This window comes from Saccopteryx leptura, chromosome 3 (genome assembly GCF_036850995.1).
Source record: "Saccopteryx leptura isolate mSacLep1 chromosome 3, mSacLep1_pri_phased_curated, whole genome shotgun sequence".
NCBI lineage: Eukaryota > Metazoa > Chordata > Mammalia > Chiroptera > Emballonuridae > Saccopteryx > Saccopteryx leptura.
In genome coordinates, this window is record NC_089505.1 from 216,359,052 (window position 1) to 216,376,366 (window position 17,315).

Sequence of the window (17,315 nt, forward strand, 5' to 3'; positions counted from 1 at the left end):
GTGCATTGTGTTATTCATAGGGAATACTTGGTAGCTAAAAACATCTCGCCTGTTCTGAATGAAGTATTACATACAGTAATAAAGTGTGTTAATGCTATTAAAGTTAGTGCCAAATGTGAGCGTCTTTTCAAGCTATTTTGTGAAGAACAAAATGAAGACCATGTGAGACTTTTACTACATACTGAAGTAAGATGGCTATTTAAAGGAAACTGTTTGAAAAGATTTATGGAACTGTTTGATACTCTTAGTGATTTTTTAAGCGACAAACCTGAAATGAAATATCTGTTAACAATAGATGGTAAAGCATTTGTGAGTTATTTAGCTGATATCTTTGAAAAACTAAATATATTAAATAAACAACTTCAAGGAACAAATAAAACTCTTGTCGATGCAAAAGCAAAGATATTTGGTTTCATTACCAATATTGAGTTATGTCAGAAACATATTAACAACAAAAACTTTAAACAGTTTCATTGGCTCCAAAAATGTGAAGTAACTGATACCGCTTTACTTGTTATTGTCAATCATTTGAATATTCTATCGGCTGATTTAAAAGAAAGATTTTCTGATTTAAAACAAATTGATTTCCCAACATGGATGATGCAGCCAATATTAGTGGATTTGTCTGATATATCAACTATGCAGTATCAAGAAGAACTCGCAGAATTGCAAAATGATGAGTCAGTTAAAGCTTTATTTAATATCAAAGGAGCAATGGCATGGCTTTGTGAGGAAACAGAAATCAAATACCCAAATTCAACCAAATGTGCAAGAAAACTATTGCTACCGTTTCCATCTTCATTTTTAGCTGAATGTGGATTTAGTGCTGTAAATGATTTACTGGTAAAAAAAAAAAGAAATAGGCTGGATATAACACAACGTGGAGACTTGAGACTAAAGCTAACCAAATTGGAACCTAATATAAAATCTCTGTGCAGCAAGCATCAAGCGCAAGGATCACACTAAATTAAAATAATAAATTAATATAGAAAAATCTGTATTAAAATTATTTGGAATTTAAATTTCTGTTTTTCATTATATGTTTTGAAATTTTACTTACTGTGTTTTGTTAACAATTTCATAGTGATTTCTTCCTAGAACCTATCATTTATGTTTATTAAGTGAACAAATCAATTTTTTAATGTTAAAAATTATGTATGTTACATAGGGGGGGACATAAAAATTTAGGAAAGGTTAAGGTGGGGCATGGCACAAAAAAGGTTGGGAAACACTGGTATAACCTCTACAGATAATATTCTGACTCATTTAGATTTTTATGACTTCAAATGTAAGCAAATGGCTGAAATTTTTTAGCTGCTTTCACTGAATTTTCCTTGTCTCCAATGCAAATTTACATAGTCACAACATTAAATGTTCTGTAAACTGTATTGTCCCCTTAAAAGCAGCACAATATATAACTGTGATAATTGGTTCTCAAGTCAAATGCTTAACTTCAAATCTCAGCTTCTCAGTAACTTTGGGCAAGGAAGGTACTTAATCTCCCTGTGCCCTGGTTTCCTCACAGCTAAACTGTGCCTGATAGTATTACACTGTACCTCACAGGAGTTTATAAAACATAAATTAATGAATGCCTATAAATTACTTGGAATAATTCTAAATAGATATGTACTTGTTACTGTTAAATAAATGTCTAGCTAAACAATTTATGAGTTTTTTTTCTTGACTACTGAATAAAATACTATTTCATCAAACCTTAAATTTAACTTCTTTATTTTTCAGTACATATATAATCTGCCTTTTCAGTACTATAACCCAATACTTTTTGTTCTTATTCTAAATACTACTAAAGGAGATGACTCACCCAATAGACTTGACAACTTCCTTCTTTCAAGTGTTTAGAATCTACACTGCCTTCCAGATTGAAATGCCACCCCATAATTTCTGCCTAGACATTCTTCAAGCCTTGGTTTAAGTGCCACTTCTATCTGACCAGTCAGAGACAATCTAGATTTCCTTGTAAATCTTATTACTCTTTGTAACTATACTATGAGGCTTATGGATAAGAATGTCGCATTTTTGTCACTTTTCTTTTTTTAAGAGAAAGAGAGAGAGGATCATTGATCTGTTTCTGTATGTGCCCTGACTAGGAATCAAACTGGCAACTGTTCTTCTGGACAAGGCTTTCACTAACTGAGATATACAGTCAGGGTTGTCACATTTTTTTCCCTGGATTTTAAACTAAATGAGTAAGGCAGGGTGTGCTCATTATTTCTTTGTAAATGCACAGTGTCTGATACATGTTGTCTGTTACATGTTGTTCAGGAATACAATTTTAATTAATGAAGAAAAAGATTTTGCACGTCTTAAAACAGAAAATGCATATTTTAGCCAAATAACACAGCTCAATTTTAATAGCATGTGTCTTCATTTGTTATTTAGGAAAGTTTTGTTATAGTACGTCTTATATTTCCTTTTAATAGACAACAAAAGTAAAACCTTTCTGCTTTATTCAATAGCATAGTGAAAGAGTTTAAATAAGAAGTCTAAAGAACTTGGTTGAATTGTATCTCTACCACTCATGGCTCTCTGAATTTGAGTATTACAAAAATTCTGTTGGTGTTTCTTCATGTATAAAATAATGCTTGACCTGTGGTGGTGCAGTGGTAGCCACCGAAATGCTGAGGTCGCCATTTTGAAACCCTGGGCTTGCTTGTCAAGGCACATACGGGAGTTGGTGCTTCCTCCTCTTCCCCCCCACCCTTTTCTCTCTCTGTTCCTCTCAACTCATTGAAAAACATGAATAAATAAAATAAAATTCCACCTACCTAACATGAAAGATAAATGTCAAGATTAAATAATACTTATGTAGGCCATCTTGGAGCATTTGTAGGTCTGCTGGGAATAGAACTTGACCAGGCAGGGATCAAACAGGCAACCTCCATGCTCCAGGCCAATGCACTAACCAACTGAGCTATTTGGGCAGGACTTAATTTTTATTGATTTTTTTTTTTTTTAGAAAGATGGAAAGAGGAAGGGAGAGAGGGGGGAAGGGAAGAAAAGCATTTGTTCCACTCAGTCATGCATTTTTTTGGTTGCTTCTTGTATGTGCCCTGGCCAAGGATCAAACCACAACATGGTTGTTTTGGGAGGATGCTCTAGTCTAAACCAACTGAGCTAACCAGCCAGGGCCCAGAACTTCTAAAATGACAACTATGTCTGGAAGGTTGTGGTTCAAGGCCATTTTTACTGGTTATAAACAGTGCCTCTGGAGCCAAAGGGAGCACACAACTCTTCTTAAAATTAAAGGTGTTTGTGCTCCAGATGAAATAGAATTCTGTCTAGGAGAGAGATATGCTTATGTGTACAAAGCAAATAACACAGTGACTCCTGGTGGCAAACTGAATAAAACCAGAAACATCTGGGTAAATAAGTTATGCTCCTAGAAACAGTGGATGGCTCATGCCAAATTTCCTAGCAACCTTGCTGCTAAGGCCATTGGACACAGAATCCATGTAATGCTGTACCCCTCAAGGATTTGTTCTCTTTTTAAAAAAAGACTTTAAGAATGTATTTTTCCATAGTAGGAATAAAAAAAAAAATAGATAATAATAATAGTTGTGATAATAATGATTTTATTATAGGATCTATTATATCATCTTTTAATTTCACTTTATTATATTTGTATTTTCACATCACCAAAAGTATGATTCATCTTCTATATTAACAGTAAAGCTATAGGACTAAAATTATGCCTATTTTCAGTTTGGATTTCTTATTTGTAACATCTTATAAAGGTAGATCATATTTTGTGAGATATCACTTAATTCATTTATCTTCTTAGTCATCTAGAACATCCCATACCAAAAAATATATTTCTTCACATGCTAATAATATTATTTTCCTGTAAATATCTTAAATGTTCTGTAGAATCATCTGCTTGCTAATGAGATTAGAATCTGATAGTTTGTAATACAATATATGTTTGTGTTATCATGATTAATGTGTGAAGTTTACTAATTTCTTGGAAGTCATTAATCAATGGGACAACTTTTAAACTGTTGTCTTTCTCCTTTTCCCACCACATTCTGCTCTTTCCTACCTATTTCTCTGTACACTTAGTTTCTCTGCTTTCAATATCATGGCCATGACCAAATGATGTGATCTCTCACTAGAACTTACAACCTTTACTTAGTGCTATATAAGAGTTGTTTTGTCCCCAAACACTTCCAGATTTAACAACAACAACAAAACCAGTTTAAATTAGCCCATGGATATTTAGCAATTCCTAATTTCCACAGTAAATATATCTATTGAGAGAATTCATCTCTCAGTAATCTCATCCGAATTGTTTGGTGTCCTCACATCTGTTCAGGTTTTGGGGAGGCATAGATGCATGATAGGAAGATGTAGGTTTTGGACTAGAGATACCTGGGTCAAATTTGACCTCTACCATTTTCTTACTTTGTCTCTTCTGCTTTCCTTATTGGCTGTCTGTATGATGAGGATACTCATTTTTAAAATTGGGGTAAAAAGTTTGGAGACAATGAATGTGCGGCACTCAGCCAGATATTGATATGAGGCACATGTCTGGGGCCTCAGGCACGAAAGGGACACCAGCATTGTGCTCTGTTAGGCAGCATAGAGCTGAAATAAGCTGCAATGATATAGCCTGAAAAACAAATCACTTTTAACAATACTGTTTTATGCAAAAACACATTTTGAGTTGTAAACAATTTATTTATATGTGTTGGAAACACAATTAAAATATCAAGTGCTGGAAGAGAGTGGGGCCTATTCTGTGAGCTGTGTGCAAACAATATATGCAATGTAAGATTAACTGTCACCTTTCTTATTATTTTACTTAATTTTAAAAATAATTTCAGTTATTTAACGTAACTGTAGGAATAAAGTCAGTTATTGCCCATTAAGTCTTTTTAAAATAACTGTTTTTAACTCTCAGATTATGCTGAAAGCTATTACAAAGTATTGTAATTCTATTTTAAATCTGAAAAAAAGAGTAAGACATGTAGTAGAGAAAAATGTTTCAAAAATAAAATTTGCACCAGTAAAGTTGAAAATCTAGTTTTTTTAATAATATTTTCATATAAAATATGTTTTTAAAATGTTTAAAAAAGGTTAATTTTTTATTTAGTTTTTTCTTAGGAAAAAATAGCTGCTCTTGGTAAACATTTATTAATGGGCTTTTGAACTCACAATGTGAAGATTCATTAAATTAGTATGGACTTATCCTTTAATAGGGGAAACCATAAGATGATAATTTTTCACACCCAGGGTACTGGGAATCATTTTTTGATAGTAGAAGACAACTTGTCCAAAGATTTTCAACAGACATTTTTATTACACTATACATGCATGGTTTTAAGAAACTGAAGTATGTTTATACCTACCAATTGATGTAAAGGAAAGTGAGCAAATTGACTGAAAAGAGAACAGAAGACATATTTTGTCATAAACTAAGGAAAACTACAAATAAGGTAAATGTAGAGTGGTTAACTGCAGAGCAGTATATGAATTCATTCTGGAATTAAATAGAATGTTCAGTGAACACTTTTTATGTGCAAACACTGCACTGGGTGTTCAGAACTCCTATGAACAAGACAGACAAGTCCCCTCTCCGTATGGAGCTTGCAACCTAGTGGGAAAGGCAGATGCATTATCATATAATTGGCATAGAGCAATGAAATCCATTTCAGAGAAATGATTTGTTCTGCTAGCACTAGTGAAGGCAATCAAATCAGATATCAGAAGATTACGAAGGGTAGAGGTGATAAACTACTGACTGTCACACATAAACTGACACATCAGAGACTCCAAAAGACTTCCATCAAAGCTTAGAAAAGTATAAACAGTTTGTTTCCAAATCCCAACTTCTGTAATGTCTTCCTTTCTCCTTGTTCACTCAGGTAGCCACCGTAGCACTATATTTACACAGTACCTGCAAATAATTCATCCAAACCTCACCCTAGAGCCTTTCTATCTAATAATGTAAAAATGTGCATTCATAGCAAAGTTACTAATTCCACAGGGTGTCTTAAATTTTCTCTAAAAAAAATCCTGAAATTAGGATATTGTGAGTATAAAATTTTACAGGAGATTCACTAGGCAGAACAAAATATAATGATCTCTGTTGGCAGTGGCTGACTAGTCTACAGTAAATACTGTTTATGGATGAGTGAGTCTAACTGAAACTACATCAACAAGATTCAACTGCCTGTTACTAAACATCTTTCTACAAAATTAAAAAAATATCTAATCAGTTAAAACTACAGATGTGAAGAGTCCCATTTCTTGGAGAACTAGCTTCATCATAAGTACAAAATGTATGGTTGGACACAGTGCATTTCTTAAGCAGAAATAATACATAGTTGACCTCAGAAACCAGAAAACTGTCTTATCTGGAATAGTTCATCCATGGTCACCTTTCCGATCTACCAACTGTCACTCCCTTCCCACACCTTTTCTTGAAAGCCCTCCTTCCTCAAGAAATTCCTTCAAGGCAGTGACTCACCCAAATCTTACCTTGTAGTGAAAGTCCTACTTTTCATTTCAGAAAAGGTAAGTAGTTCATCAGCACACAAAGGTCACAAATCCTCCTCTGCCTATGCCAATATTTGGTTTTAACTTAATGATTAAGATTGCTCTATGTTTTCATTAATGGGTGCAGTTGGCTTCCATTTTAATTTGTTCTAAGCCCCATGTCTCTCTCTCTCTCTAGCTCTAGCTCTCTCGCTCTCACTCTCTTTGTGGTAGAATCATTATAAAACTCTAAATTTTGGTAAAACTAATCATCAACATGACTCATAGTGACCTAGACTGGCAATTATTCTAATCATATTGCCTTTGAGAAAATATGATATTTAGTTTGACCAAAACATGTAGTTTAATGAAGGACTCTTTAAAAAGTTAATTTAGTAAGCAAGGAAGTCAGTTATCAGAATGTCCAAATTATACATGAGGCACAACAATTTAGACACAGATACAGTGCAACTCAATAGATGAATAGAAAATAGTATTCCTAAAAATATTTTATCTTTTTATTGTTTGTTTGCAGAATATTATTTTTTGTTGACAAGCTCTACTCCTGTTCTTGAGGACTTTACATGTAAAGGCAGTGAAATAAAATAATTCATTAAAGCTAGGCAGTATGTTGCAATTTTAAATTAAATGGTATATCTGGAACAAAGAATCTTTGGATTTATACGTTTTGGTGGCTTTTCCTTATCATAATCACAAAATAATAGAAATTGTTGTTCTCAATTTTATTTTATTCAAATAATCATTTCATTGTTCTAATTGGAAAGGTATATAAAACCTTGGAAAATAGACATATAGACTAGCATTGATAATGTTGTCTGTTAAACTTGGCATTGTTAGTCTGCTTATTCTCCAGTGTGCATATTTTCAGTTAGTCAGAAAATATTTATTTGAGTAGAGCAGCTTTCTTTAATTTTCACTTTTTGTTCTAGAGGGCTTTTTTTTTGTATTTTTCTGAAGCTGGAAACAGGGATAGACAGTCAGACAGACTCTCGCATGCGCCCGACCGGGATCCACCTGGCACGCCCACCAGGGGGCGATGCTCTACCCACCAGGGGGCGATGCTCTGCCCCTCCAGAGTGTCGCTCTGTCGTGACCAGAGCCACTCTAGCGCCTGGGGCAGAGGCCAAGGAGCCATCCCCAGCGCCCGGGCCATCTTTGCTCCAATGGAGCCTCACTGTGAGAGGGGAAGAGAGAGACAGAGAGGAAGGAGAGGGGGAGGGGAGGAGAAGCAGATGGGCGCTTCTGCTGTGTGCCCTGGCCGGGAATCGAACCCAGGACTTCTGTATGCCAGGCTGACGCTCTACCACTGAGCCAACCGGCCAGGGCTTAGAGGGCTTTTTAACTTAAAATGTGTTGAGAATGTCTATTGCTTTTAGGTCTGTTTAAATTTTCACAAGAACCACAGTTTTCTTGTGCTATTTGGATAAAGACATTTTAGAATCCCAGAATACTCAGTTTGGAAAACATCCTACAGACATGATTTGCTGGAGGCAAGCTAACATTACAGATTAAAAGTCTACATCAAGACAATAGATAATATCATAGTATCTTCAAGTCAAAAGATAAAGAGATTTTTATCTTTTTCACTGAGACTGAAAAACCTACTTTAAACTTTGTCTAAAGCAAAAGCACATCATCACAAGCTTCCTAAGGTGTCACTCTATATTCATTCATTATTGCCTGCATTTGTACCCATGTCCCAGGTGCAGGCATATGACAGGAAGTTACAGAAATTTTTTCCACAGAAAATTGGCTGATTCACACTAAGTAACTATAGTGATGGTCCAGGAAAATGAGCAATGGAATATAATGAAATAACCACATTCCCTAAGTGGGCAGGTAGCAAACTCTCACTGGTCAGAAAAAATTTCCTATCACCTGCCTCCTGGAGCAGATTTCCTGTTTACTAACAAATATAGAGAAAGCAAAATCCAATGCTGTCAAAAGCAAACAAATACATTCAGAAACACTCCAGTAATTTCTGAGTCAGTGAAGCTTTTATTAGCTGCTAAAGCTGTTTTGTGTCTCATCACCACTGATTTTAGATTGGTCACTGGAAGAGACGGTGGTAGATTCCTTCCTTCCTGACTCCTTACTTAACCTGCATTAGTGAGTTATTTGCTCAGCTTGCATTCAAACTAAAAATAATCCAATAAGATGTTTTTACTTTATAATTCAGGCACATCTTTTTTCCTTTATTTTGTATTGTTATAAATGCTAATATTTTAAATGTATTCTTTTAATAAATATTCATCTTTTTGTTTTATATTGATACTAAATATTCTATGTGGGGTGGTCAGCAATGGGGGGCAGCCACATGGGGAACCCAGACTCGGGAACTTTGGTTAGGACAGCCCACAGCCAAGCGCGCCAAAAGAAACTTCCCAGGAATCCTTTGGAAAAAGCGACCATCTGCCAGCCAGTGAGATTTCACCACGTCATATTAGCTTGACCACCCTAGATGAGACCCTTTAAATATCTCTTACATGGGTCACCCCATGCAACTTCCCTGGCCTCCTTGTCTCTGGGGCCAGGGAACCTCGTCAAGCGGATGCACTCTGTACTCAATAAAGCCTTTTATTATTCCACACTTTGTGGCTCTGTCCCCTTCCTTCTTCCTTGGTAGGAAAAATGCCTTACATTTTGGTGCTGAAAACCTGAAAAGAGTTGAAGCCCGCAAGGACCACTCCACTTCCCTTCCCCTCCAAGAAAGTACCAGGACCTCCGACCTTCCACCCACTTCAGTGCACGGTGCGGTAAGTCCCCTGCCTCCAGCCTCCCCTCAGTTCTTTCTGCAGAGACTCCCTGTCTGAAACCACAGCTGCATCAGGGACCTCTTTCTGTTCTGTTCTGAGTGCACGTGTGACCATAGAGACGTCCGGAGCACATCCACTTTACTTATCCATCCATGGCCAGACCTTGAGTTTTGGGATGCAAATGCTCATCTCTGACCACTCCGAGGACTGAGGGTGGCCATGGGGGCACAGAAATCCTCCTCCCTAAAGAAGAAGAAACTGTTCTTCTCCGCTTTGGCCAGGCCACAGAACCCTCTGGATTAGCCTCCTGAAGGGACTTTCGGTTCTAACACCCTCACCAATTTAACTATTGCCAGAAAAGAACTGGGAACAGGTTGGAGATCCCTTACATTCAGGGCTTCTAGTTATTCACACTCCCATCCTAATCTCTGTGCCACCTGTTCCACCGTGCAGGCCCTTTTTCTGGCCAGAGAAACCTCACCTAAAACCTCCACTTCTGATCTTTCCTTCTCCGCGGACCCCCAACTCTCTCCCCCTCCTGCCTGACCCCTGGGGGTGCCCCTCTCTTGGGACCCCTCTCTGGTCTCTCTGCGGACCTCTTCCCCTTGGGTCTCTTCCCTCCAAGAGCCCCCTCCCTTCACAGAATCCTGTTTCTTATTCACCTGCAAATACCCAGTCTCTCTTTCTCCTCCCCTGCTAGCCAGGGACCCCTCCCTTCTCCACTGTATTCTTAATCCCTCCTCCATCAGGCCATTCTCAGCCTGGCATTGGCCCTTACACCGGTTTGCAGGACGCCCAACCCCAATTTTCTTGTAGGAAGTTTTGGCCTTGTCCTGTCTTTGGCTCCAGCATTTCTGGCAGGATCTGGGTGCAGGCACCCCATGAGCTCCCCTCCTCTTATTCTCAACCCCCAAACCTCTATCCGGGACCTGTGAACATGGCATTTAAAGTTTTTAATGGTCCCAACTAGTAGAAACAGGCCAAGGCTGTTTGCCAGCCCCACATGCAGCAGAAGGTAACACTCCAAACCCAGGCTCTTGTGGCAGCCCTGAGGCTGGCAGCACAACAGGGGCAAGGAACAGGAAGTGCCTAACCCAAGTCCAAGCCACAATGTGGAATCCCACCAGGAGCTTGCTTTAAATGTGGCAAGCAGGGTCATTAGTCCCAGCAGTGCCTCTGTCCGAGGCCACCCAGTAAGCCCTGCCCTGACTGCAAGCAGCCCGGTCACTGGTGGAGCAATTGCCTCTTTGGGCAACAGGCTTTTCCTCAGTGTCTCTATGTGAAGGACAAGCCATACAGATGGTCCCATTGCTCGAACTCCTGGGACTGATGCCCTGGACTTTGAGACTTTCATCATTCTCACCTAACCCCAGGGTAATGCTGCAAAAATGGGCAGGTCCATCTCATTTCTTGTGGACACAGGAGCTGCCTTCTCTGTTTTGCCACCACACTCTAGACCTCTAATTTCCTCACAGGTCTTGGTTATGGGACTGAATGGGACCCCTTCTTTTCCCCTTCACACACCACCTCTCACATGCAGTTTTTCCCCTTCACATGCCACCCTTGACATGCTGTTTGACAGAATCCCCTTTTCGCCCTCGTTCTTAGTCATGCCATCATGCCCTGTACCCCTTCTGGGTCGAGACATTCTACACAGTCTCAGAGCCACTATCCAGCTGACAGCATCTTCCCACTTACTCCTACCATTCCTCAATACCAAGGGCTCTCCCATAATCAATGCTACCCTCATTTCTAACCATGTCTCTCACCTCAAGCTTACCCTCATGCAGGATCACTAGCATTTTGGAACCACTGGGCCCTACCCATCTCTGGCTCACCAAAAGGTTTGACCCTGCAGATCCCCCTATTACTTCTCTCTTTTTTTTAATCCTTACAGAACCGCATCCGCGAAGTTTCTCAACTGATGGCCAAAGAGATGTTCTTCCTGACACCCCTCAAAACCACCACCTGCCGATCTCTCCCTCCCCACGATGCCCCTAATCAGCAGGAAGTAGCCAGATGAATAAGAGGTGCCCTAATTAACACAAAAACATCGGAATATGGGATGGTCAGCTATGGGGGATGGCCACGTGGGGAACCCAGACTCGGGAACTTTGGCTAGGACCACCCACAGCCAAACACATCAAAAGAAACTTCCCAGGAACCCTTTGGAAAAAAGCAACCATCTGCCAGCCAGTGAGATTTCACCATGTCATATTAGCTAGACCACCCTAGATGGGACCCTTTAAATATCCCCCACACGAGTCACCCTATGTGACTTCCCTGGCCTCTGTGTCCCTGGGACCAGGGAATATCATCAGGCAGGATGCGCTCTGTACTCAATAAAGCCTTTTATTATTCCACGCTTCCTGGCTCTGGCCCCTTCCTTTTTCCTCAGCATGGAAAAATACCTTACATTTTTTTCATAAAAGGTTCATAGAATGCCCATATAAATCAGAAATCTACACTCACACAAAAACATTTGTTCTTTTCAGTAGAAATAATATCAAGAGATATTTGGAGCTCTCATTTTAAATAGAATAAAGGGGAAATAAACTTAGGTTTCAAATCAGAGTAAATAGTTTGAGCAAAGTACTAAGGAGCAAATTCAAGGCATCTTTAAAACTGGAGCTATGTTTTTCTAATTAAGCAACATCATTAACCCAAAACCTAAAAGCACAGGTTAGCACTATAGGGATTAGGTTAATCAAACTTCTGCCAAGTTGTGTCTAGAGGAAGAGGACAAAGAGAAAGGCCAAGGGATGGAAAGCCAAACGTATTTCTTGACCAGCCTTTTATAATAGTACTTTCCCTTTTTAACTTTCTTAAAAACTCCATTACTTGAGTCAAAAAGGCAAGCTGATTATTCTCTTATTGAGTAATATGTCAAACTATTTATTTACCTTAAACATTTGTTTGATTCTTAGTCAGTACACATCAATGTAGCATAACAATAGTTCATATTATAAGTTTGAAATTCCCCTCCCCAAAGCACTGTGACCTCCAGAACCCCTGCTTTGGCCCCATCAGCAGTTCCCAGAATTCATTACACCTGCATTCAGACCCAGCTTGAGCCCAATGGATGACATTCATTCTTAGTAGTCAGTAGCCTTGTCCTAATAGATGTTAAATATTTTTAATATTATTCTTGATTACAAGCAAGCATATTTTCTTCAGAAAGTGTGGAGATTTTTTGAAATGTTAATTTATTTATTGTTATAATTTTACAGCAAGGGTCACGTCTGTTTTGCTCACCAGTAATGTAGTATTCAGAATATAGTAAACAAAAAGTAAAATCTTCATTAAGTTAACTAACATTTAAGGATATAAATATTCCTCTAAATTGGGCAATTCCTAGAGTTTCATTATTTTCTAAATAATCTGAAATTACAGGTTATTTATTTATTTACCCTAAAATAGAGATTTATTTAAATTTTAATGTGAAATGACTATTTATTTTTGGAATTTTTTTCTCAGATAATATGACAGGTACAATTAACTTTTAGTAAAATAAAACAATAGTTTTTTTTTAAGTTGTTGCCTAGCAGATTATCAATTTTAAAATTTTTTTCAAAGTTGAGGCAGAACAAAATTTGCATAGTCTTTATACATCTCTCTCAAAATATTTCTTGGCAACAAAGAGAAAAATAGAAACTTTATAGTTAGAAAGACTCAGAGGACACCACCTTAACCAACTGATTAAAGTCAGCATTGCAAATAATTAGACACATTCATCTCATTAATCCCATGATATGATACACAGAGACAAAACCAGTACCATTTTTTAGTATTTCTGCTGTAATTGTAAAACTTCAATTCAATTTGAAAATATATCAAATGAACTCAAATTGAGGATCATTCTATAAAACCAAGTACTGATCAAGTAGTCTCTAAAAGTTGTAAGATCCTAAAAGATAGGCAAGAATGAGGAACTGTTAGAGGTTGAAGAAGGCCAAGGAGGAAAGCAAAGTGAGATCCTAGATTGGATCTTGGAACAGAAAAAAGACAATAGTGGGAAAGTGAGTAAAATTTGAATAAGGTCTTTCGTTAATAATATTGTACCAATGTAATTGTACATAAGACACGAATTTTAGGGGAAGCTAGGTGAAGGACACAAGACCTATTTATCTGTTTAAATCCATCACTTTTAGACTATGTAACCTGGTCATTTCTTACTTTCTAATTTTTTATGTCCTTAATTTAAAACTGGAACAACCATATTACAGAATTATTCTGAGGAATTAATAAATATGTAGACTCTTGGCTCATTGTACAGATTCAACAAATGTTTAATGAATCTAAAATAATTATTTCAAATGCTTCTAAAGGTAATTTATGTTCTTTATTCTCAGGGCACATAGTTTGATGCAAGGTTATTTTCTTTATTTTATTTAGAAAATTAAATTTAATGGGGTGACATTGATCAATTAAGAGTACATAGGTTCCAGGTAAATATCTCTAGAACATTTAAACTGTTGATGCAAATTTACTAAATACATATTTATTTTTATCTACTTAATCTGTTGAAGACAGAAAAAGGGGTAACAAAATCTTCCTTTAATTTTCAGTTTAAAAGAAATTTAATTGGCCCTTGTGGTGTTATTTGTTTGATTAATTTTTGTGACTGTTCCAATTTTGCATGTTCAATATTTGTTTCTTTGTGTTTTTATTTTGCTGATATCAATGATGCAATGGCTGCTTCCTTTTTATTTGTAATTTATTGATATATTGTATAATTTCTTTTTTTTAATTCTGCCCCAAAGGAGATTTCATTTTTTTGATAATAATTTTTAATCATTTATATATTTGAGGTCTTACTCTTTTGTCTATCATATATGTTTAAAACATACTGTCTTATCTTTTATCTTTTTATTTAAACAGTGAAATACATTTAATATACAGTAATAGGGTTTATTTTTTTCAGTTTTACAGTTATTGGGAAAGGAAGTATATTTGACAAGTGTTGTCTTTTGAAGCACTTGAAATGGTGCTACCTCAGGTTGGGTAGATACCTGCTCAAATCTTCCAGGCAGAGGTCAACGACAAAGGGAAGTTTAAAGACTTGTGGCCAAAGTCAAATTGTCTTCCATTTGGGTGATGGGTATGCAACATAATTAAATGTCAAAATAACCTGGAAATGTTTTCTCTGAATATATGTACCCTGATTTATTAATGTTATCCCATTAAAATTAATAATAAAAAAAGAGAAAAAAAAAATAAAGACCTATGGCCTCTCAGGAGTCAGGAAAGAAGTGATTATAGTTGTGACTTTTAGCTTTGGGACAAATCAGTTCTTTGTTCAATCTGAGGTTGCAATCTGATGTCATTGACATTCTCTCTGGCTTGCAGGCCTGCCCTTATGTCCGAGCAACTGAACCTTGTGTTCTGCTATGTTCTGTCTATACCAAGCACATTTTAGGAGCAAGTGCTGAAGCCATCCCTTAGTGCTTTTTGCAGGGTTTATTGGACATCTGGGGAATTCATGTATGATCTTTTATTTTATGTCATTTTTATTGAATTTATTGGGGTGACACTGGTTAATAAAATTATATAGGCTTCAGGTGTACAATTCTGTAATATATCAACTGTATATCATATTGTGGGTTCACCACCTCATGTCAAGTCTCCTTCCATCATCGTTTATCCCCCCTTTGCCCTCTCCTAAGTTCCCCTCATCTTCTTTCCCTCTGGTAATCACCATAATGCTGCTTGTGCCTATGAGTTATTTTTTTTCTTTGCTTAATCCTTTCACCTTTTTCACCCAGCCTCCAACCCCCTTCACCTCTAACAGCTGTCAGTCTTTTCTGTATTTATGAGTCTATTTTCATTCTGTTTGTTAGTTTATTTTGTTCATTAGTTTCCAAATATAAGTTAAATCATATGGTATTTGTGTTTCTCTGATTGCCTTATCTTTTTTATTTTACAGAGACAGGGTCAGAGAGAAGGACAGATAGGAACAAGACCGACAGGAAAGGAAACATGAGAAGGATCAACTCTTCATTGCCACTCTTTATTTGTTCAGTGATTACTTTCTCATATGTGCAGTGCCTTGACAGAGGCAGGGGAGAGGCGTCAGTAGAGTGAGTGACCCCTTACTCAAACTGGCGACCTTGGGCTCAAGCCAATGACCCCACACTCAACCTGGATGAGCCTGTGCTCAAACCTGCAACCTCGGGGTTTCAAACCTGGGTCCTCTGCATCCTAGTCCGATGCTCTATCCAGTGTGCCACCACCTGGTCAAGCCTGACTAGCTTATCTTAACCCATCACAGTGTCCAGTGTTCTGCTCTCACCTCACTATGGGCCTCTTCCACTCACTCCCCTAGCCATATTGACTTTACCCTCAATGTAAATTTGATTAGTCATCTCTACCTTCAATCTGCTCTCACCTATGTTGTAACCTACAGAAATGTGGATTACACTTTTCTTCAGATGCCACTCCAGGTGCTAAGTTTCTTTGCCTATTTTTATGTTATTTTGGGAGAATAAGAAGTTAAATATATTTTGTTTTGTTTTGTTTTGTTTTGTTTTTGGTATTTTTCTGAAGTGAAAAGCAGGGAGGCAGAGAGACAGACTCCTGCTTGCACCCAGACTGGGATCCACCCGGCAAGCCCATTGGGGGTGATACTCTGCTCATCTGGGGCATTGTTCTGTTGCAATTGGAGCCATTCCAGCATTTGAAGCAGAGGCCATGGAACCGTCTTCAGCCCCTAGGCCAACTTTCCTCCAGTGGAGCCTTGGCTGTGGAAGGGGAAGAGAGAGATGGAAAGAAAGGAGAGAGGGAGGGGTGGAGAAGCAGATGTGTGTACCCTGAAGCTTCTCCTGTGTGCCCTGACTGGGAATCAAACCCAGGACATTTACAAGCAGGGCCGACGCTCTACTACTGAGTCAACTGGCCAGGGAGAAGTTAAATATTTAAAGACAAATTGTCACATTATTTAAATATGTTATGGTTTTTGCTGGAATCCATTTTTCCTTTTTATGCCTTAGGTGGGAAAGGTGAAAATTATAGATGTTAGAAGATGAAATATGGGGGGGGGGGGATAGAATTGGTTGTGTTTTTTAATTCCTTTATTCTTATTTATATGACAACTCCCTTAAATTTACTTGAACTGTAAAAGTTTATTTCAGCTGAAAAATGGGTGTAATAGCTGACCTCCTGCCTCAGGAGTTTTTTTAGGGAGTGTTATAGGTAAGATTTGACTAAAAGAAGAATGTTTCATGATCCATACAAGGTGTCAGAATATATAATGAATTAATATTAAGGCAGTGGTTAAGGTAAATCTCAGAATTCCATTCTTTTCCAAGAATCATAGAGTCAGAATATTTAATAGCTGGACCCAACAACAAAGGAAACTGTGCTGCTTAAGAATGTTATAATTTGCCTGACCAGGCGATGGCACAGTGGATAGAGCATCAGACTGGGATGTGGAGGACCCAGGTTCGAGACCTCAAGGTTGCCAGTTTGAGCGTGGGCTCATTTGGCTTGAGCAAAAAAAAAAGCTTGCCAGCTTGGACCCAAGGTCGCTGGCTTGAGCAAGGGGTTACTCGCTCTGCTGAAGGCCCTCAGTCAAGGCACATATGAGAAAGCAATCAATGAACACCTAAAGTGTCTCAAGAAAAAACTGATGATTGATGCTTCTCATTTCTCTCCATTCCTGTCTGTCTGTCCCTATCTATCCCTCTCTCTGACTCTCTCTCTGTCCCTGTAAAAATAAATAAATAAATACTGCTAAAAAAAAAAAAGAATGTTATAATTTATTGTGATGAACCCATTGTCCCAGTGGTCAGCATTCATGAAGAAACCCAAAGATGCTTACAGAACATGGGCCCTAACCACAAGCCAACCTCTAGCCTTGCTGCAGAAAGCTGAATCATCTTTGCTCACTTGAACCTCATAACTATTCCATGAGAAAATAGGGTTTAATTGTCTGGACAAGGTACACTGAATTTAACAGGGCTGACTACAGAGTTGATCACCTTACTTATTTCCGAGTAATAGTTTATTAAAGTTAATTGTTCTTTCCTTCTCATAAAATTC

At 37.8% G+C, this 17,315-nt stretch overlaps 1 pseudogene; it reads left to right on the plus strand.

Moving 5' to 3' along the window:
* The first annotated feature begins 3,173 nt into the window (after positions 1-3,173).
* On the plus strand, positions 3,174-3,524 carry LOC136398412 (large ribosomal subunit protein eL33 pseudogene; annotated as a pseudogene).
* Positions 3,525-17,315: the final 13,791 nt, after the last annotated feature.